This window comes from Struthio camelus, chromosome 6 (genome assembly GCF_040807025.1).
Source record: "Struthio camelus isolate bStrCam1 chromosome 6, bStrCam1.hap1, whole genome shotgun sequence".
Classification (NCBI taxonomy): domain Eukaryota; kingdom Metazoa; phylum Chordata; class Aves; order Struthioniformes; family Struthionidae; genus Struthio; species Struthio camelus.
Genome location: NC_090947.1, coordinates 47,015,072 through 47,033,861, shown reverse-complemented (window position 1 = coordinate 47,033,861; position 18,790 = coordinate 47,015,072).

Sequence of the window (18,790 nt, the reverse complement as noted above, 5' to 3'; positions counted from 1 at the left end):
GCGGGGGAGGGGATTTGTTGGAACCCGGAAGTGGGAGGCGGAAACCCGGAAGTGGGAGGCGGAAACCGGAAGTGAGGGGGAGAGGAGCGGGGGAGGCGGGAAAAGGCGCGCGAGGGGGTGAAAGGGTGTAAAAAAGTGTTTGGGGAGGGCGGGGAGGGGATTTGTTGGAACCCGGAAGTGGGAGTCGGAAACCCGGAAGTGGGAGGCGGAAACCGGAAGTGAGGGGGAGAGGAGCGGGGGAGGCGGGAAAAGGCGTCCGAGGGGGTGAAACGGTGTAAAAAAGTGTTTGGGGAGGGCGGGGGAGGGGATTTGTTGGAACCCGGAAGTGGGAGTCGTAAACCCGGAAGTGGGAGGCGGAAACCGGAAGTGAGGGGGAGAGGAGCGGGGGAGGCGGGAAAAGGCGTCCGAGGGGGTGAAACGGTGTCAAAAAGTGTTTGGGGAGGGCGGGGGAGGGGATTTGTTGGAACCCGGAAGTGGGAGGCGGAAACCCGGAAGTGGGAGGCGGAAACCGGAAGTGAGGGGGAGAGGAGCGGGGGAGGCGGGAAAAGGCGTGCGAGGGGGTGAAACGGTGTAAAAAAGTGTTTGGGGAGGGCGGGGAGGGGATTTGTTGGAACCCGGAAGTGGGAGTCGGAAACCCGGAAGTGGGAGGCGGAAACCCGGAAGTGGGAGGCGGAAACCGGAAGTGAGGGGGAGAGGAGCGGGGGAGGCGGGAAAAGGCGCCCGAGGGGGTGAAACGGCGTAAAAAAGTGTTTGGGGAGGGCGGGGAGGGGATTTGTTGGAACTCGGAAGTGGGAGTCGTAAACCCGGAAGTGGGAGGCGGAAACCGGAAGTGAGGGGGAGAGGAGCGGGGGAGGCGGGAAAAGGCGTGCGAGGGGGTGAAACGGTGTAAAAAAGTGTTTGGGGAGGGCGGGGAGGGGATTGGGTGGAACCCGGAAGTGGGAGTCGGAAACCCGGAAGTGGGAGGCGGAAACCGGAAGTGAGGGGGAGAGGAGCGAGGGAGGCGGGAAAAGGCGTGCGAGGGGGTGAAAGGGTGTAAAAAAGTGTTTGGGGAGGGCGGGGAGGGGATTTGTTGGAACCCGGAAGTGGGAGTCGGAAACCCGGAAGTGGGAGGCGGAAACCGGAAGTGAGGGGGAGAGGAGCGGGGGAGGCGGGAAAAGGCGCGCGAGGGGGTGAAAGGGTGTAAAAAAGTGTTTGGGGAGGGCGGGGAGGGGATTTGTTGGAACCCGGAAGTGGGAGTCGGAAACCCGGAAGTGGGAGGCGGAAACCGGAAGTGAGGGGGAGAGGAGCGGGGGAGGCGGGAAAAGGCGTCCGAGGGGGTGAAAGGGTGTAAAAAAGTGTTTGGGGAGGGCGGGGAGGGGATTTGTTGGAACCCGGAAGTGGGAGGCGGAAACCCGGAAGTGGGAGGCGGAAACCGGAAGTGAGGGGGAGAGGAGCGGGGGAGGCGGGAAAAGGCGTGCGAGGGGGTGAAACGGTGTAAAAAAGTGTTTGGGGAGGGCGGGGAGGGGATTTGTTGGAACCCGGAAGTGGGAGGCGGAAACCCGGAAGTGGGAGGCGGAAACCGGAAGTGAGGGGGAGAGGAGCGGGGGAGACGGGAAAAGGCGTCCGAGGGGGGGAAACGGTGTCAAAAAGTGTTTGGGGAGGGCAGTGAGGGGATTGGGTGGAACCCGGAAGTGGGAGGCGGAAACCCGGAAGTGGGAGGCGGAAACCGGAAGTGAGGGGGAGAGGAGCGGGGGAGGCGGGAAAAGGCGCGCGAGGGGGTGAAAGGGTGTAAAAAAGTGTGTGGGGAGGGCGGGGGAGGGGATTGGGTGGAACCCGGAAGTGGGAGGCGGAAACCCGGAAGTGGGAGGCCGAAACCGGAAGTGAGGGGGAGAGGAGCAGGGGAGGCGGGAAAAGGCGTCCGAGGGGGGGAAACGGTGTCAAAAAGTGTTTGGGGAGGGCGGGGGAGGGGATTTGTTGGAACCCGGAAGTGGGAGGCGGAAACCCGGAAGTGGGATGCCGAAACCGGAAGTGAGGGGGAGAGGAGCGGGGGAGGCGGGAAAAGGCGTCCGAGGGGGTGAAACGGTGTAAAAAAGTGTTTGGGGAGGGCGGGGGAGGGGATTGGGTGGAACCCGGAAGTGGGAGGCGGAAACCCGGAAGTGGGAGGCGGAAACCGGAAGTGAGGGGGAGAGGAGCGGGGGAGGCGGGAAAAGGCGTCCGAGGGGGGGAAACGGTGTCAAAAAGTGTTTGGGGAGGGCGGGGGAGGGGATTGGGTGGAACCCGGAAGTGGGAGGCGGAAACCCGGAAGTGGGAGGCGGAAACCGGAAGTGAGGGGGAGAGGAGCGGGGGAGGCGGGAAAAGGCGTCCGAGGGGGTGAAACGGTTTCAAAAAGTGTGTGGGGAGGGCGGGGGAGGGGATTGGGTGGAACCCGGAAGTGGGAGGCGGAAACCCGGAAGTGGGAGGCGGAAACCGGAAGTGAGGGGGAGAGGAGCGGGGGAGGCGGGAAAAGGCGTCCGAGGGGGTGAAACGGTGTCAAAAAGTGTTTGGGGAGGGCGGGGGAGGGGATTTGTTGGAACCCGGAAGTGGGAGGCGGAAACCCGGAAGTGGGAGGCGGAAACCGGAAGTGAGGGGGAGAGGAGCGGGGGAGGCGGGAAAAGGCGCGCGAGGGGGTGAAAGGGTGTAAAAAAGTGTTTGGGGAGGGCGGGGAGGGGATTTGTTGGAACCCGGAAGTGGGAGTCGGAAACCCGGAAGTGGGAGGCGGAAACCGGAAGTGAGGGGGAGAGGAGCGGGGGAGGCGGGAAAAGGCGTCCGAGGGGGTGAAACGGTTTCAAAAAGTGTTTGGGGAGGGCGGGGGAGGGGATTTGTTGGAACCCGGAAGTGGGAGTCGTAAACCCGGAAGTGGGAGGCGGAAACCGGAAGTGAGGGGGAGAGGAGCGGGGGAGGCGGGAAAAGGCGTCCGAGGGGGTGAAAGGGTGTAAAAAAGTGTTTGGGGAGGGCGGGGGAGGGGATTTGTTGGAACCCGGAAGTGGGAGGCGGAAACCCGGAAGTGGGAGGCGGAAACCGGAAGTGAGGGGGAGAGGAGCGGGGGAGGCGGGAAAAGGCGTGCGAGGGGGTGAAACGGTGTAAAAAAGTGTTTGGGGAGGGCGGGGAGGGGATTTGTTGGAACCCGGAAGTGGGAGTCGGAAACCCGGAAGTGGGAGGCGGAAACCCGGAAGTGGGAGGCGGAAACCGGAAGTGAGGGGGAGAGGAGCGGGGGAGGCGGGAAAAGGCGCCCGAGGGGGTGAAACGGCGTAAAAAAGTGTTTGGGGAGGGCGGGGAGGGGATTTGTTGGAACTCGGAAGTGGGAGTCGTAAACCCGGAAGTGGGAGGCGGAAACCGGAAGTGAGGGGGAGAGGAGCGGGGGAGGCGGGAAAAGGCGTGCGAGGGGGTGAAACGGTGTAAAAAAGTGTTTGGGGAGGGCGGGGAGGGGATTGGGTGGAACCCGGAAGTGGGAGTCGGAAACCCGGAAGTGGGAGGCGGAAACCGGAAGTGAGGGGGAGAGGAGCGAGGGAGGCGGGAAAAGGCGTGCGAGGGGGTGAAAGGGTGTAAAAAAGTGTTTGGGGAGGGCGGGGAGGGGATTTGTTGGAACCCGGAAGTGGGAGTCGGAAACCCGGAAGTGGGAGGCGGAAACCGGAAGTGAGGGGGAGAGGAGCGGGGGAGGCGGGAAAAGGCGCGCGAGGGGGTGAAAGGGTGTAAAAAAGTGTTTGGGGAGGGCGGGGAGGGGATTTGTTGGAACCCGGAAGTGGGAGTCGGAAACCCGGAAGTGGGAGGCGGAAACCGGAAGTGAGGGGGAGAGGAGCGGGGGAGGCGGGAAAAGGCGTCCGAGGGGGTGAAAGGGTGTAAAAAAGTGTTTGGGGAGGGCGGGGAGGGGATTTGTTGGAACCCGGAAGTGGGAGGCGGAAACCCGGAAGTGGGAGGCGGAAACCGGAAGTGAGGGGGAGAGGAGCGGGGGAGGCGGGAAAAGGCGTGCGAGGGGGTGAAACGGTGTAAAAAAGTGTGTGGGGAGGGCGGGGGAGGGGATTTGTTGGAACCCGGAAGTGGGAGGCGGAAACCCGGAAGTGGGAGGCGGAAACCGGAAGTGAGGGGGAGAGGAGCGGGGGAGACGGGAAAAGGCGTCCGAGGGGGGGAAACGGTGTCAAAAAGTGTTTGGGGAGGGCAGTGAGGGGATTGGGTGGAACCCGGAAGTGGGAGGCGGAAACCCGGAAGTGGGAGGCGGAAACCGGAAGTGAGGGGGAGAGGAGCGGGGGAGGCGGGAAAAGGCGCGCGAGGGGGTGAAAGGGTGTAAAAAAGTGTGTGGGGAGGGCGGGGAGGGGATTTGTTGGAACCCGGAAGTGGGAGGCGGAAACCCGGAAGTGGGAGGCGGAAACCGGAAGTGAGGGGGAGAGGAGCAAGGGAGGCGGGAAAAGGCGTGCGAGGGGGTGAAACGGTGTCAAAAAGTGTTTGGGGAGGGCGGGGAGGGGATTTGTTGGAACCCGGAAGTGGGAGGCGGAAACCCGGAAGTGGGAGGCGGAAACCGGAAGTGAGGGGGAGAGGAGCGGGGGAGGCGGGAAAAGGCGCGCGAGGGGGTGAAAGGGTGTAAAAAAGTGTGTGGGGAGGGCGGGGAGGGGATTTGTTGGAACCCGGAAGTGGGAGGCGGAAACCCGGAAGTGGGAGGCGGAAACCGGAAGTGAGGGGGAGAGGAGCGGGGGAGGCGGGAAAAGGCGTCCGAGGGGGTGAAACGGTGTAAAAAAGTGTTTGGGGAGGGCGGGGAGGGGATTTGTTGGAACCCGGAAGTGGGAGGCGGAAACCCGGAAGTGGGAGGCCGAAACCGGAAGTGAGGGGGAGAGGAGCGGGGGAGGCGGGAAAAGGCGTCCGAGGGGGTGAAACGGTGTCAAAAAGTGTTTGGGGAGGGCGGGGGAGGGGATTTGTTGGAACCCGGAAGTGGGAGGCGGAAACCCGGAAGTGGGAGGGGGAAACCGGAAGTGAGGGGGAGAGGAGCGGGGGAGGCGGGAAAAGGCGCCCGAGGGGGGGAAAGGGTGTAAAAAAGTGTTTGGGGAGGGCGGGGGAGGGGATTTGTTGGAACCCGGAAGTGGGAGGCGGAAACCCGGAAGTGGGAGGCGGAAACCGGAAGTGAGGGGGAGAGGAGCGGGGGAGGCGGGAAAAGGCGTCCGAGGGGGTGAAACGGTGTAAAAAAGTGCTTGGGGAGGGCGGGGGAGGGGATTGGGTGGAACCCGGAAGTGGGAGGCGGAAACCCGGAAGTGGGAGGCGGAAACCGGAAGTGAGGGGGAGAGGAGCGGGGGAGGCGGGAAAAGGCGTCCGAGGGGGTGAAACGGTGTCAAAAAGTGTTTGGGGAGGGCGGGGGAGGGGATTGGGTGGAACCCGGAAGTGGGAGGCGGAAACCCGGAAGTGGGAGGCCGAAACCGGAAGTGAGGGGGAGAGGAGCGGGGGAGGCGGGAAAAGGCGTCCGAGGGGGTGAAACGGTTTCAAAAAGTGTGTGGGGAGGGCGGGGGAGGGGATTGGGTGGAACCCGGAAGTGGGAGGCGGAAACCCGGAAGTGGGAGGCCGAAACCGGAAGTGAGGGGGAGAGGAGCAGGGGAGGCGGGAAAAGGCGTCCGAGGGGGTGAAACGGTGTCAAAAAGTGTTTGGGGAGGGCGGGGGAGGGGATTTGTTGGAACCCGGAAGTGGGAGGCGGAAACCCGGAAGTGGGATGCCGAAACCGGAAGTGAGGGGGAGAGGAGCGGGGGAGGCGGGAAAAGGCGTCCGAGGGGGTGAAACGGTGTAAAAAAGTGTTTGGGGAGGGCGGGGGAGGGGATTGGGTGGAACCCGGAAGTGGGAGGCGGAAACCCGGAAGTGGGAGGCGGAAACCGGAAGTGAGGGGGAGAGGAGCGGGGGAGGCGGGAAAAGGCGTCCGAGGGGGTGAAACGGTGTCAAAAAGTGTTTGGGGAGGGCGGGGGAGGGGATTTGTTGGAACCCGGAAGTGGGAGGCGGAAACCCGGAAGTGGGAGGCGGAAACCGGAAGTGAGGGGGAGAGGAGCGGGGGAGGCGGGAAAAGGCGTCCGAGGGGGTGAAACGGTTTCAAAAAGTGTGTGGGGAGGGCGGGGGAGGGGATTGGGTGGAACCCGGAAGTGGGAGGCGGAAACCCGGAAGTGGGAGGCCGAAACCGGAAGTGAGGGGGAGAGGAGCGGGGGAGGCGGGAAAAGGCGTCCGAGGGGGTGAAACGGTGTCAAAAAGTGTTTGGGGAGGGCGGGGGAGGGGATTTGTTGGAACCCGGAAGTGGGAGGCGGAAACCCGGAAGTGGGAGGCGGAAACCGGAAGTGAGGGGGAGAGGAGCGGGGGAGGCGGGAAAAGGCGCGCGAGGGGGTGAAACGGTGTAAAAAAGTGTTTGGGGAGGGCGGGGAGGGGATTTGTTGGAACCCGGAAGTGGGAGTCGGAAACCCGGAAGTGGGAGGCGGAAACCGGAAGTGAGGGGGAGAGGAGCGGGGGAGGCGGGAAAAGGCGTCCGAGGGGGTGAAACGGTTTCAAAAAGTGTTTGGGGAGGGCGGGGGAGGGGATTTGTTGGAACCCGGAAGTGGGAGTCGTAAACCCGGAAGTGGGAGGCGGAAACCGGAAGTGAGGGGGAGAGGAGCGGGGGAGGCGGGAAAAGGCGTCCGAGGGGGTGAAAGGGTGTAAAAAAGTGTTTGGGGAGGGCGGGGGAGGGGATTTGTTGGAACCCGGAAGTGGGAGGCGGAAACCCGGAAGTGGGAGGCGGAAACCGGAAGTGAGGGGGAGAGGAGCGGGGGAGGCGGGAAAAGGCGTGCGAGGGGGTGAAACGGTGTAAAAAAGTGTTTGGGGAGGGCGGGGAGGGGATTTGTTGGAACCCGGAAGTGGGAGTCGGAAACCCGGAAGTGGGAGTCGGAAACCCGGAAGTGGGAGGCGGAAACCGGAAGTGAGGGGGAGAGGAGCGGGGGAGGCGGGAAAAGGCGCGCGAGGGGGTGAAACGGCGTAAAAAAGTGTTTGGGGAGGGCGGGGAGGGGATTTGTTGGAACTCGGAAGTGGGAGTCGTAAACCCGGAAGTGGGAGGCGGAAACCGGAAGTGAGGGGGAGAGGAGCGGGGGAGGCGGGAAAAGGCGTGCGAGGGGGTGAAACGGTGTAAAAAAGTGTTTGGGGAGGGCGGGGAGGGGATTTGTTGGAACCCGGAAGTGGGAGTCGGAAACCCGGAAGTGGGAGGCGGAAACCGGAAGTGAGGGGGAGAGGAGCGGGGGAGGCGGGAAAAGGCGCGCGAGGGGGTGAAAGGGTGTAAAAAAGTGTTTGGGGAGGGCGGGGAGGGGATTTGTTGGAACCCGGAAGTGGGAGTCGGAAACCCGGAAGTGGGAGGCGGAAACCGGAAGTGAGGGGGAGAGGAGCGGGGGAGGCGGGAAAAGGCGTCCGAGGGGGTGAAAGGGTGTAAAAAAGTGTTTGGGGAGGGCGGGGAGGGGATTTGTTGGAACCCGGAAGTGGGAGGCGGAAACCCGGAAGTGGGAGGCGGAAACCGGAAGTGAGGGGGAGAGGAGCGGGGGAGGCGGGAAAAGGCGTGCGAGGGGGTGAAACGGTGTAAAAAAGTGTTTGGGGAGGGCGGGGAGGGGATTTGTTGGAACCCGGAAGTGGGAGTCGTAAACCCGGAAGTGGGAGGCGGAAACCGGAAGTGAGGGGGAGAGGAGCGGGGGAGACGGGAAAAGGCGTCCGAGGGGGGGAAACGGTGTCAAAAAGTGTTTGGGGAGGGCAGTGAGGGGATTGGGTGGAACCCGGAAGTGGGAGGCGGAAACCCGGAAGTGGGAGGCGGAAACCGGAAGTGAGGGGGAGAGGAGCGGGGGAGGCGGGAAAAGGCGCGCGAGGGGGTGAAAGGGTGTAAAAAAGTGTTTGGGGAGGGCGGGGAGGGGATTTGTTGGAACCCGGAAGTGGGAGGCGGAAACCCGGAAGTGGGAGGCGGAAACCGGAAGTGAGGGGGAGAGGAGCAAGGGAGGCGGGAAAAGGCGTGCGAGGGGGTGAAACGGTGTCAAAAAGTGTTTGGGGAGGGCGGGGAGGGGATTTGTTGGAACCCGGAAGTGGGAGGCGGAAACCCGGAAGTGGGAGGCGGAAACCGGAAGTGAGGGGGAGAGGAGCGGGGGAGGCGGGAAAAGGCGCGCGAGGGGGTGAAACGGTGTAAAAAAGTGCTTGGGGAGGGCGGGGGAGGGGATTGGGTGGAACCCGGAAGTGGGAGGCGGAAACCCGGAAGTGGGAGGCGGAAACCGGAAGTGAGGGGGAGAGGAGCGGGGGAGGCGGGAAAAGGCGCCCGAGGGGGTGAAACGGTTTCAAAAAGTGTGTGGGGAGGGCGGGGGAGGGGATTGGGTGGAACCCGGAAGTGGGAGGCGGAAACCCGGAAGTGGGAGGCCGAAACCGGAAGTGAGGGGGAGAGGAGCGGGGGAGGCGGAAAAGGCGTCCGAGGGGGGGAAACGGTGTAAAAAAGTGTTTGGGGAGGGCGGGGGAGGGGATTTGTTGGAACCCGGAAGTGGGAGGCGGAAACCCGGAAGTGGGAGGCGGAAACCGGAAGTGAGGGGGAGAGGAGCGGGGGAGGCGGGAAAAGGCGTCCGAGGGGGTGAAACGGTGTAAAAAAGTGTTTGGGGAGGGCGGGGGAGGGGATTTGTTGGAACCCGGAAGTGGGAGGCGGAAACCCGGAAGTGGGAGGCGGAAACCGGAAGTGAGGGGGAGAGGAGCGGGGGAGGCGGGAAAAGGCGCCCGAGGGGGTGAAACGGTTTCAAAAAGTGTGTGGGGAGGGCGGGGGAGGGGATTTGTTGGAACCCGGAAGTGGGAGGCGGAAACCCGGAAGTGGGAGGCCGAAACCGGAAGTGAGGGGGAGAGGAGCGGGGGAGGCGGGAAAAGGCGTCCGAGGGGGGTGAAACGGTTTCAAAAAGTGTTTGGGGAGGGCGGGGGAGGGGATTTGTTGGAACCCGGAAGTGGGAGGCGGAAACCCGGAAGTGGGAGGCGGAAACCGGAAGTGAGGGGGAGAGGAGCGGGGGAGGCGGGAAAAGGCGTGCGAGGGGGTGAAACGGTGTAAAAAAGTGTTTGGGGAGGGCGGGGGAGGGGATTTGTTGGAACCCGGAAGTGGGAGGCGGAAACCCGGAAGTGGGAGGCCGAAACCGGAAGTGAGGGGGAGAGGAGCGGGGGAGGCGGGAAAAGGCGTCCGAGGGGGGGAAACGGTGTCAAAAAGTGCTTGGGGAGGGCGGGGGAGGGGATTTGTTGGAACTCGGAAGTGGGAGGCGGAAACCCGGAAGTGGGAGGCCGAAACCGGAAGTGAGGGGGAGAGGAGCGGGGGAGGCGGGAAAAGGCGTCCGAGGGGGGTGAAACGGTTTCAAAAAGTGTTTGGGGAGGGCGGGGGAGGGGATTGGGTGGAACCCGGAAGTGGGAGGCGGAAACCCGGAAGTGGGAGGCCGAAACCGGAAGTGAGGGGGAGAGGAGCGGGGGAGGCGGGAAAAGGCGTCCGAGGGGGTGAAACGGTGTCAAAAAGTGTTTGGGGAGGGCGGGGGAGGGGATTTGTTGGAACCCGGAAGTGGGAGGCGGAAACCCGGAAGTGGGAGGCCGAAACCGGAAGTGAGGGGGAGAGGAGCGGGGGAGGCGGGAAAAGGCGCGCGAGGGGGTGAAACGGTGTAAAAAAGTGCTTGGGGAGGGCGGGGGAGGGGATTGGGTGGAACCCGGAAGTGGGAGGCGGAAACCCGGAAGTGGGAGGCGGAAACCGGAAGTGAGGGGGAGAGGAGCGGGGGAGGCGGGAAAAGGCGTCCGAGGGGGTGAAACGGTGTAAAAAAGTGTTTGGGGAGGGCGGGGGAGGGGATTGGGTGGAACCCGGAAGTGGGAGGCGGAAACCCGGAAGTGGGAGGCCGAAACCGGAAGTGAGGGGGAGAGGAGCGGGGGAGGCGGGAAAAGGCGTCCGAGGGGGGGAAACGGTGTCAAAAAGTGTTTGGGGAGGGCGGGGGAGGGGATTGGGTGGAACCCGGAAGTGGGAGGCGGAAACCCGGAAGTGGGAGGCCGAAACCGGAAGTGAGGGGGAGAGGAGCGGGGGAGGCGGGAAAAGGCGCCCGAGGGGGGGAAACGGTGTAAAAAAGTGTTTGGGGAGGGCGGGGGAGGGGATTTGTTGGAACCCGGAAGTGGGAGGCGGAAACCCGGAAGTGGGAGGCCGAAACCGGAAGTGAGGGGGAGAGGAGCGGGGGAGGCGGGAAAAGGCGTCCGAGGGGGTGAAACGGTGTAAAAAAGTGTTTGGGGAGGGCGGGGGAGGGGATTGGGTGGAACCCGGAAGTGGGAGGCGGAAACCCGGAAGTGGGAGGCCGAAACCGGAAGTGAGGGGGAGAGGAGCGGGGGAGGCGGGAAAAGGCGTCCGAGGGGGTGAAATGGTGTCAAAAAGTGTTTGGGGAGGGCGGGGGAGGGGATTGGGTGGAACCCGGAAGTGGGAGGCGGAAACCCGGAAGTGGGAGGCGGAAACCGGAAGTGAGGGGGAGAGGAGCGGGGGAGGCGGGAAAAGGCGTCCGAGGGGGTGAAACGGTGTCAAAAAGTGTTTGGGGAGGGCGGGGGAGGGGATTTGTTGGAACCCGGAAGTGGGAGGCGGAAACCCGGAAGTGGGAGGCGGAAACCGGAAGTGAGGGGGAGAGGAGCGGGGGAGGCGGGAAAAGGCGTCCGAGGGGGTGAAACGGTGTCAAAAAGTGTGTGGGGAGGGCGGGGGAGGGGATTGGGTGGAACCCGGAAGTGGGAGGCGGAAACCCGGAAGTGGGAGGCGGAAACCGGAAGTGAGGGGGAGAGGAGCGGGGGAGGCGGGAAAAGGCGTCCGAGGGGGTGAAACGGTTTCAAAAAGTGTGTGGGGAGGGCGGGGGAGGGGATTGGGTGGAACCCGGAAGTGGGAGGCGGAAACCCGGAAGTGGGAGGCCGAAACCGGAAGTGAGGGGGAGAGGAGCGGGGGAGGCGGGAAAAGGCGTCCGAGGGGGGGAAACGGTGTAAAAAAGTGTTTGGGGAGGGCGGGGGAGGGGATTTGTTGGAACCCGGAAGTGGGAGGCGGAAACCCGGAAGTGGGAGGCGGAAACCGGAAGTGAGGGGGAGAGGAGCGGGGGAGGCGGGAAAAGGCGTCCGAGGGGGTGAAACGGTGTAAAAAAGTGTTTGGGGAGGGCGGGGGAGGGGATTTGTTGGAACCCGGAAGTGGGAGGCGGAAACCCGGAAGTGGGAGGCGGAAACCGGAAGTGAGGGGGAGAGGAGCGGGGGAGGCGGGAAAAGGCGTCCGAGGGGGGGAAACGGTGTAAAAAAGTGTTTGGGGAGGGCGGGGGAGGGGATTGGGTGGAACCCGGAAGTGGGAGGCGGAAACCCGGAAGTGGGAGGCGGAAACCGGAAGTGAGGGGGAGAGGAGCGGGGGAGGCGGGAAAAGGCGTCCGAGGGGGTGAAACGGTGTAAAAAAGTGTTTGGGGAGGGCGGGGGAGGGGATTGGGTGGAACCCGGAAGTGGGAGGCGGAAACCCGGAAGTGGGAGGCGGAAACCGGAAGTGAGGGGGAGAGGAGCGGGGGAGGCGGGAAAAGGCGTCCGAGGGGGTGAAACGGTGTCAAAAAGTGTGTGGGGAGGGCGGGGGAGGGGATTTGTTGGAACCCGGAAGTGGGAGGCGGAAACCCGGAAGTGGGAGGCCGAAACCGGAAGTGAGGGGGAGAGGAGCGGGGGAGGCGGGAAAAGGCGTCCGAGGGGGGGAAACGGTGTCAAAAAGTGTTTGGGGAGGGCGGGGGAGGGGATTGGGTGGAACCCGGAAGTGGGAGGCGGAAACCCGGAAGTGGGAGGCGGAAACCGGAAGTGAGGGGGAGAGGAGCGGGGGAGGCGGGAAAAGGCGTCCGAGGGGGTGAAACGGTGTAAAAAAGTGTTTGGGGAGGGCGGGGGAGGGGATTGGGTGGAACCCGGAAGTGGGAGGCGGAAACCCGGAAGTGGGAGGCGGAAACCGGAAGTGAGGGGGAGAGGAGCGGGGGAGGCGGGAAAAGGCGTCCGAGGGGGTGAAACGGTTTCAAAAAGTGTGTGGGGAGGGCGGGGGAGGGGATTGGGTGGAACCCGGAAGTGGGAGGCGGAAACCCGGAAGTGGGAGGCCGAAACCGGAAGTGAGGGGGAGAGGAGCAGGGGAGGCGGGAAAAGGCGTCCGAGGGGGGGAAACGGTGTCAAAAAGTGTTTGGGGAGGGCGGGGGAGGGGATTTGTTGGAACCCGGAAGTGGGAGGCGGAAACCCGGAAGTGGGATGCCGAAACCGGAAGTGAGGGGGAGAGGAGCGGGGGAGGCGGGAAAAGGCGTCCGAGGGGGTGAAACGGTGTAAAAAAGTGTTTGGGGAGGGCGGGGGAGGGGATTTGTTGGAACCCGGAAGTGGGAGGCGGAAACCCGGAAGTGGGAGGCGGAAACCGGAAGTGAGGGGGAGAGGAGCGGGGGAGGCGGGAAAAGGCGTCCGAGGGGGGGAAACGGTGTAAAAAAGTGTTTGGGGAGGGCGGGGGAGGGGATTGGGTGGAACCCGGAAGTGGGAGGCGGAAACCCGGAAGTGGGAGGCGGAAACCGGAAGTGAGGGGGAGAGGAGCGGGGGAGGCGGGAAAAGGCGTCCGAGGGGGTGAAACGGTGTAAAAAAGTGTTTGGGGAGGGCGGGGGAGGGGATTGGGTGGAACCCGGAAGTGGGAGGCGGAAACCCGGAAGTGGGAGGCGGAAACCGGAAGTGAGGGGGAGAGGAGCGGGGGAGGCGGGAAAAGGCGTCCGAGGGGGTGAAACGGTGTCAAAAAGTGTGTGGGGAGGGCGGGGGAGGGGATTTGTTGGAACCCGGAAGTGGGAGGCGGAAACCCGGAAGTGGGAGGCCGAAACCGGAAGTGAGGGGGAGAGGAGCGGGGGAGGCGGGAAAAGGCGTCCGAGGGGGGGAAACGGTGTAAAAAAGTGTTTGGGGAGGGCGGGGGAGGGGATTGGGTGGAACCCGGAAGTGGGAGGCGGAAACCCGGAAGTGGGAGGCGGAAACCGGAAGTGAGGGGGAGAGGAGCGGGGGAGGCGGGAAAAGGCGTCCGAGGGGGTGAAACGGTGTAAAAAAGTGTTTGGGGAGGGCGGGGGAGGGGATTGGGTGGAACCCGGAAGTGGGAGGCGGAAACCCGGAAGTGGGAGGCGGAAACCGGAAGTGAGGGGGAGAGGAGCGGGGGAGGCGGGAAAAGGCGTCCGAGGGGGTGAAACGGTTTCAAAAAGTGTGTGGGGAGGGCGGGGGAGGGGATTGGGTGGAACCCGGAAGTGGGAGGCGGAAACCCGGAAGTGGGAGGCCGAAACCGGAAGTGAGGGGGAGAGGAGCAGGGGAGGCGGGAAAAGGCGTCCGAGGGGGGGAAACGGTGTCAAAAAGTGTTTGGGGAGGGCGGGGGAGGGGATTTGTTGGAACCCGGAAGTGGGAGGCGGAAACCCGGAAGTGGGATGCCGAAACCGGAAGTGAGGGGGAGAGGAGCGGGGGAGGCGGGAAAAGGCGTCCGAGGGGGTGAAACGGTGTAAAAAAGTGTTTGGGGAGGGCGGGGGAGGGGATTGGGTGGAACCCGGAAGTGGGAGGCGGAAACCCGGAAGTGGGAGGCGGAAACCGGAAGTGAGGGGGAGAGGAGCGGGGGAGGCGGGAAAAGGCGTCCGAGGGGGGGAAACGGTGTAAAAAAGTGTTTGGGGAGGGCGGGGGAGGGGATTGGGTGGAACCCGGAAGTGGGAGGCGGAAACCCGGAAGTGGGAGGCGGAAACCGGAAGTGAGGGGGAGAGGAGCGGGGGAGGCGGGAAAAGGCGTCCGAGGGGGTGAAACGGTTTCAAAAAGTGTGTGGGGAGGGCGGGGGAGGGGATTGGGTGGAACCCGGAAGTGGGAGGCGGAAACCCGGAAGTGGGAGGCCGAAACCGGAAGTGAGGGGGAGAGGAGCGGGGGAGGCGGGAAAAGGCGTCCGAGGGGGTGAAACGGTGTCAAAAAGTGTTTGGGGAGGGCGGGGGAGGGGATTTGTTGGAACCCGGAAGTGGGAGGCGGAAACCCGGAAGTGGGAGGCGGAAACCGGAAGTGAGGGGGAGAGGAGCGGGGGAGGCGGGAAAAGGCGCGCGAGGGGGTGAAAGGGTGTAAAAAAGTGTTTGGGGAGGGCGGGGAGGGGATTTGTTGGAACCCGGAAGTGGGAGTCGGAAACCCGGAAGTGGGAGGCCGAAACCGGAAGTGAGGGGGAGAGGAGCGGGGGAGGCGGGAAAAGGCGTCCGAGGGGGTGAAACGGTGTAAAAAAGTGTTTGGGGAGGGCGGGGGAGGGGATTTGTTGGAACCCGGAAGTGGGAGTCGTAAACCCGGAAGTGGGAGGCGGAAACCGGAAGTGAGGGGGAGAGGAGCGGGGGAGGCGGGAAAAGGCGTCCGAGGGGGTGAAAGGGTGTAAAAAAGTGTTTGGGGAGGGCGGGGGAGGGGATTTGTTGGAACCCGGAAGTGGGAGGCGGAAACCCGGAAGTGGCAGGCGGAAACCGGAAGTGAGGGGGAGAGGAGCGGGGGAGGCGGGAAAAGGCGTGCGAGGGGGTGAAACGGTGTAAAAAAGTGTTTGGGGAGGGCGGGGAGGGGATTTGTTGGAACCCGGAAGTGGGAGTCGGAAACCCGGAAGTGGGAGGCGGAAACCCGGAAGTGGGAGGCGGAAACCGGAAGTGAGGGGGAGAGGAGCGGGGGAGGCGGGAAAAGGCGCCCGAGGGGGTGAAACGGCGTAAAAAAGTGTTTGGGGAGGGCGGGGAGGGGATTTGTTGGAACTCGGAAGTGGGAGGCGGAAACCCGGAAGTGGGAGGCGGAAACCGGAAGTGAGGGGGAGAGGAGCGGGGGAGGCGGGAAAAGGCGTGCGAGGGGGTGAAACGGTGTAAAAAAGTGTTTGGGGAGGGCGGGGAGGGGATTGGGTGGAACCCGGAAGTGGGAGTCGGAAACCCGGAAGTGGGAGGCGGAAACCGGAAGTGAGGGGGAGAGGAGCGAGGGAGGCGGGAAAAGGCGTGCGAGGGGGTGAAAGGGTGTAAAAAAGTGTTTGGGGAGGGCGGGGAGGGGATTTGTTGGAACCCGGAAGTGGGAGTCGGAAACCCGGAAGTGGGAGGCGGAAACCGGAAGTGAGGGGGAGAGGAGCGGGGGAGGCGGGAAAAGGCGCGCGAGGGGGTGAAAGGGTGTAAAAAAGTGTTTGGGGAGGGCGGGGAGGGGATTTGTTGGAACCCGGAAGTGGGAGGCGGAAACCCGGAAGTGGGAGGCGGAAACCGGAAGTGAGGGGGAGAGGAGCGGGGGAGGCGGGAAAAGGCGTCCGAGGGGGTGAAAGGGTGTCAAAAAGTGTTTGGGGAGGGCGGGGAGGGGATTTGTTGGAACCCGGAAGTGGGAGGCGGAAACCCGGAAGTGGGAGGCGGAAACCGGAAGTGAGGGGGAGAGGAGCGGGGGAGGCGGGAAAAGGCGTGCGAGGGGGTGAAACGGTGTAAAAAAGTGTTTGGGGAGGGCGGGGAGGGGATTTGTTGGAACCCGGAAGTGGGAGGCGGAAACCCGGAAGTGGGAGGCGGAAACCGGAAGTGAGGGGGAGAGGAGCGGGGGAGACGGGAAAAGGCGTCCGAGGGGGGGAAACGGTGTCAAAAAGTGTTTGGGGAGGGCAGTGAGGGGATTGGGTGGAACCCGGAAGTGGGAGGCGGAAACCCGGAAGTGGGAGGCGGAAACCGGAAGTGAGGGGGAGAGGAGCGGGGGAGGCGGGAAAAGGCGCGCGAGGGGGTGAAAGGGTGTAAAAAAGTGTTTGGGGAGGGCGGGGAGGGGATTTGTTGGAACCCGGAAGTGGGAGGCGGAAACCCGGAAGTGGGAGGCGGAAACCGGAAGTGAGGGGGAGAGGAGCAAGGGAGGCGGGAAAAGGCGTGCGAGGGGGTGAAACGGTGTCAAAAAGTGTTTGGGGAGGGCGGGGAGGGGATTTGTTGGAACCCGGAAGTGGGAGGCGGAAACCCGGAAGTGGGAGGCGGAAACCGGAAGTGAGGGGGAGAGGAGCGGGGGAGGCGGGAAAAGGCGCGCGAGGGGGTGAAAGGGTGTAAAAAAGTGTGTGGGGAGGGCGGGGAGGGGATTTGTTGGAACCCGGAAGTGGGAGGCGGAAACCCGGAAGTGGGAGGCGGAAACCGGAAGTGAGGGGGAGAGGAGCGGGGGAGGCGGGAAAAGGCGTCCGAGGGGGTGAAACGGTGTAAAAAAGTGTTTGGGGAGGGCGGGGAGGGGATTTGTTGGAACCCGGAAGTGGGAGGCGGAAACCCGGAAGTGGGAGGCCGAAACCGGAAGTGAGGGGGAGAGGAGCGGGGGAGGCGGGAAAAGGCGTCCGAGGGGGTGAAACGGTGTAAAAAAGTGTGTGGGGAGGGCGGGGGAGGGGATTGGGTGGAACCCGGAAGTGGGAGGCGGAAACCCGGAAGTGGGAGGCGGAAACCGGAAGTGAGGGGGAGAGGAGCGGGGGAGGCGGGAAAAGGCGCCCGAGGGGGGGAAAGGGTGTAAAAAAGTGTTTGGGGAGGGCGGGGGAGGGGATTTGTTGGAACCCGGAAGTGGGAGGCGGAAACCCGGAAGTGGGAGGCGGAAACCGGAAGTGAGGGGGAGAGGAGCGGGGGAGGCGGGAAAAGGCGTCCGAGGGGGTGAAACGGTGTAAAAAAGTGCTTGGGGAGGGCGGGGGAGGGGATTGGGTGGAACCCGGAAGTGGGAGGCGGAAACCCGGAAGTGGGAGGCGGAAACCGGAAGTGAGGGGGAGAGGAGCGGGGGAGGCGGGAAAAGGCGTCCGAGGGGGTGAAACGGTGTAAAAAAGTGTTTGGGGAGGGCGGGGGAGGGGATTGGGTGGAACCCGGAAGTGGGAGGCGGAAACCCGGAAGTGGGAGTCGGAAACCGGAAGTGAGGGGGAGAGGAGCGGGGGAGGCGGGAAAAGGCGTCCGAGGGGGTGAAACGGTTTCAAAAAGTGTGTGGGGAGGGCGGGGGAGGGGATTGGGTGGAACCCGGAAGTGGGAGGCGGAAACCCGGAAGTGGGAGGCGGAAACCGGAAGTGAGGGGGAGAGGAGCAGGGGAGGCGGGAAAAGGCGTCCGAGGGGGGGAAACGGTGTCAAAAAGTGTTTGGGGAGGGCGGGGGAGGGGATTTGTTGGAACCCGGAAGTGGGAGGCGGAAACCCGGAAGTGGGATGCCGAAACCGGAAGTGAGGGGGAGAGGAGCGGGGGAGGCGGGAAAAGGCGTCCGAGGGGGTGAAACGGTGTAAAAAAGTGTTTGGGGAGGGCGGGGGAGGGGATTTGTTGGAACCCGGAAGTGGGAGGCGGAAACCCGGAAGTGGGAGGCGGAAACCGGAAGTGAGGGGGAGAGGAGCGGGGGAGGCGGGAAAAGGCGTCCGAGGGGGGGAAACGGTGTCAAAAAGTGTTTGGGGAGGGCGGGGGAGGGGATTGGGTGGAACCCGGAAGTGGGAGGCGGAAACCCGGAAGTGGGAGGCGGAAACCGGAAGTGAGGGGGAGAGGAGCGGGGGAGGCGGGAAAAGGCGTCCGAGGGGGTGAAACGGTTTCAAAAAGTGTGTGGGGAGGGCGGGGGAGGGGATTGGGTGGAACCCGGAAGTGGGAGGCGGAAACCCGGAAGTGGGAGGCCGAAACCGGAAGTGAGGGGGAGAGGAGCGGGGGAGGCGGGAAAAGGCGTCCGAGGGGGTGAAACGGTGTCAAAAAGTGTTTGGGGAGGGCGGGGGAGGGGATTTGTTGGAACCCGGAAGTGGGAGGCGGAAACCCGGAAGTGGGAGGCGGAAACCGGAAGTGAGGGGGAGAGGAGCGGGGGAGGCGGGAAAAGGCGCGCGAGGGGGTGAAAGGGTGTAAAAAAGTGTTTGGGGAGGGCGGGGAGGGGATTTGTTGGAACCCGGAAGTGGGAGTCGGAAACCCGGAAGTGGGAGGCGGAAACCGGAAGTGAGGGGGAGAGGAGCGGGGGAGGCGGGAAAAGGCGTCCGAGGGGGTGAAACGGTTTCAAAAAGTGTTTGGGGAGGGCGGGGGAGGGGATTTGTTGGAACCCGGAAGTGGGAGTCGTAAACCCGGAAGTGGGAGGCGGAAACCGGAAGTGAGGGGGAGAGGAGCGGGGGAGGCGGGAAAAGGCGTCCGAGGGGGTGAAAGGGTGTAAAAAAGTGTTTGGGGAGGGCGGGGGAGGGGATTTGTTGGAACCCGGAAGTGGGAGGCGGAAACCCGGAAGTGGGAGGCGGAAACCGGAAGTGAGGGGGAGAGGAGCGGGGGAGGCGGGAAAAGGCGTGCGAGGGGGTGAAACGGTGTAAAAAAGTGTTTGGGGAGGGCGGGGAGGGGATTTGTTGGAACCCGGAAGTGGGAGTCGGAAACCCGGAAGTGGGAGGCGGAAACCCGGAAGTGGGAGGCGGAAACCGGAAGTGAGGGGGAGAGGAGCGGGGGAGGCGGGAAAAGGCGCCCGAGGGGGTGAAACGGCGTAAAAAAGTGTTTGGGGAGGGCGGGGAGGGGATTTGTTGGAACTCGGAAGTGGGAGTCGTAAACCCGGAAGTGGGAGGCGGAAACCGGAAGTGAGGGGGAGAGGAGCGGGGGAGGCGGGAAAAGGCGTGCGAGGGGGTGAAACGGTGTAAAAAAGTGTTTGGGGAGGGCGGGGAGGGGATTGGGTGGAACCCGGAAGTGGGAGTCGGAAACCCGGAAGTGGGAGGCGGAAACCGGAAGTGAGGGGGAGAGGAGCGAGGGAGGCGGGAAAAGGCGTGCGAGGGGGTGAAAGGGTGTAAAAAAGTGTTTGGGGAGGGCGGGGAGGGGATTTGTTGGAACCCGGAAGTGGGAGTCGGAAACCCGGAAGTGGGAGGCGGAAACCGGAAGTGAGGGGGAGAGG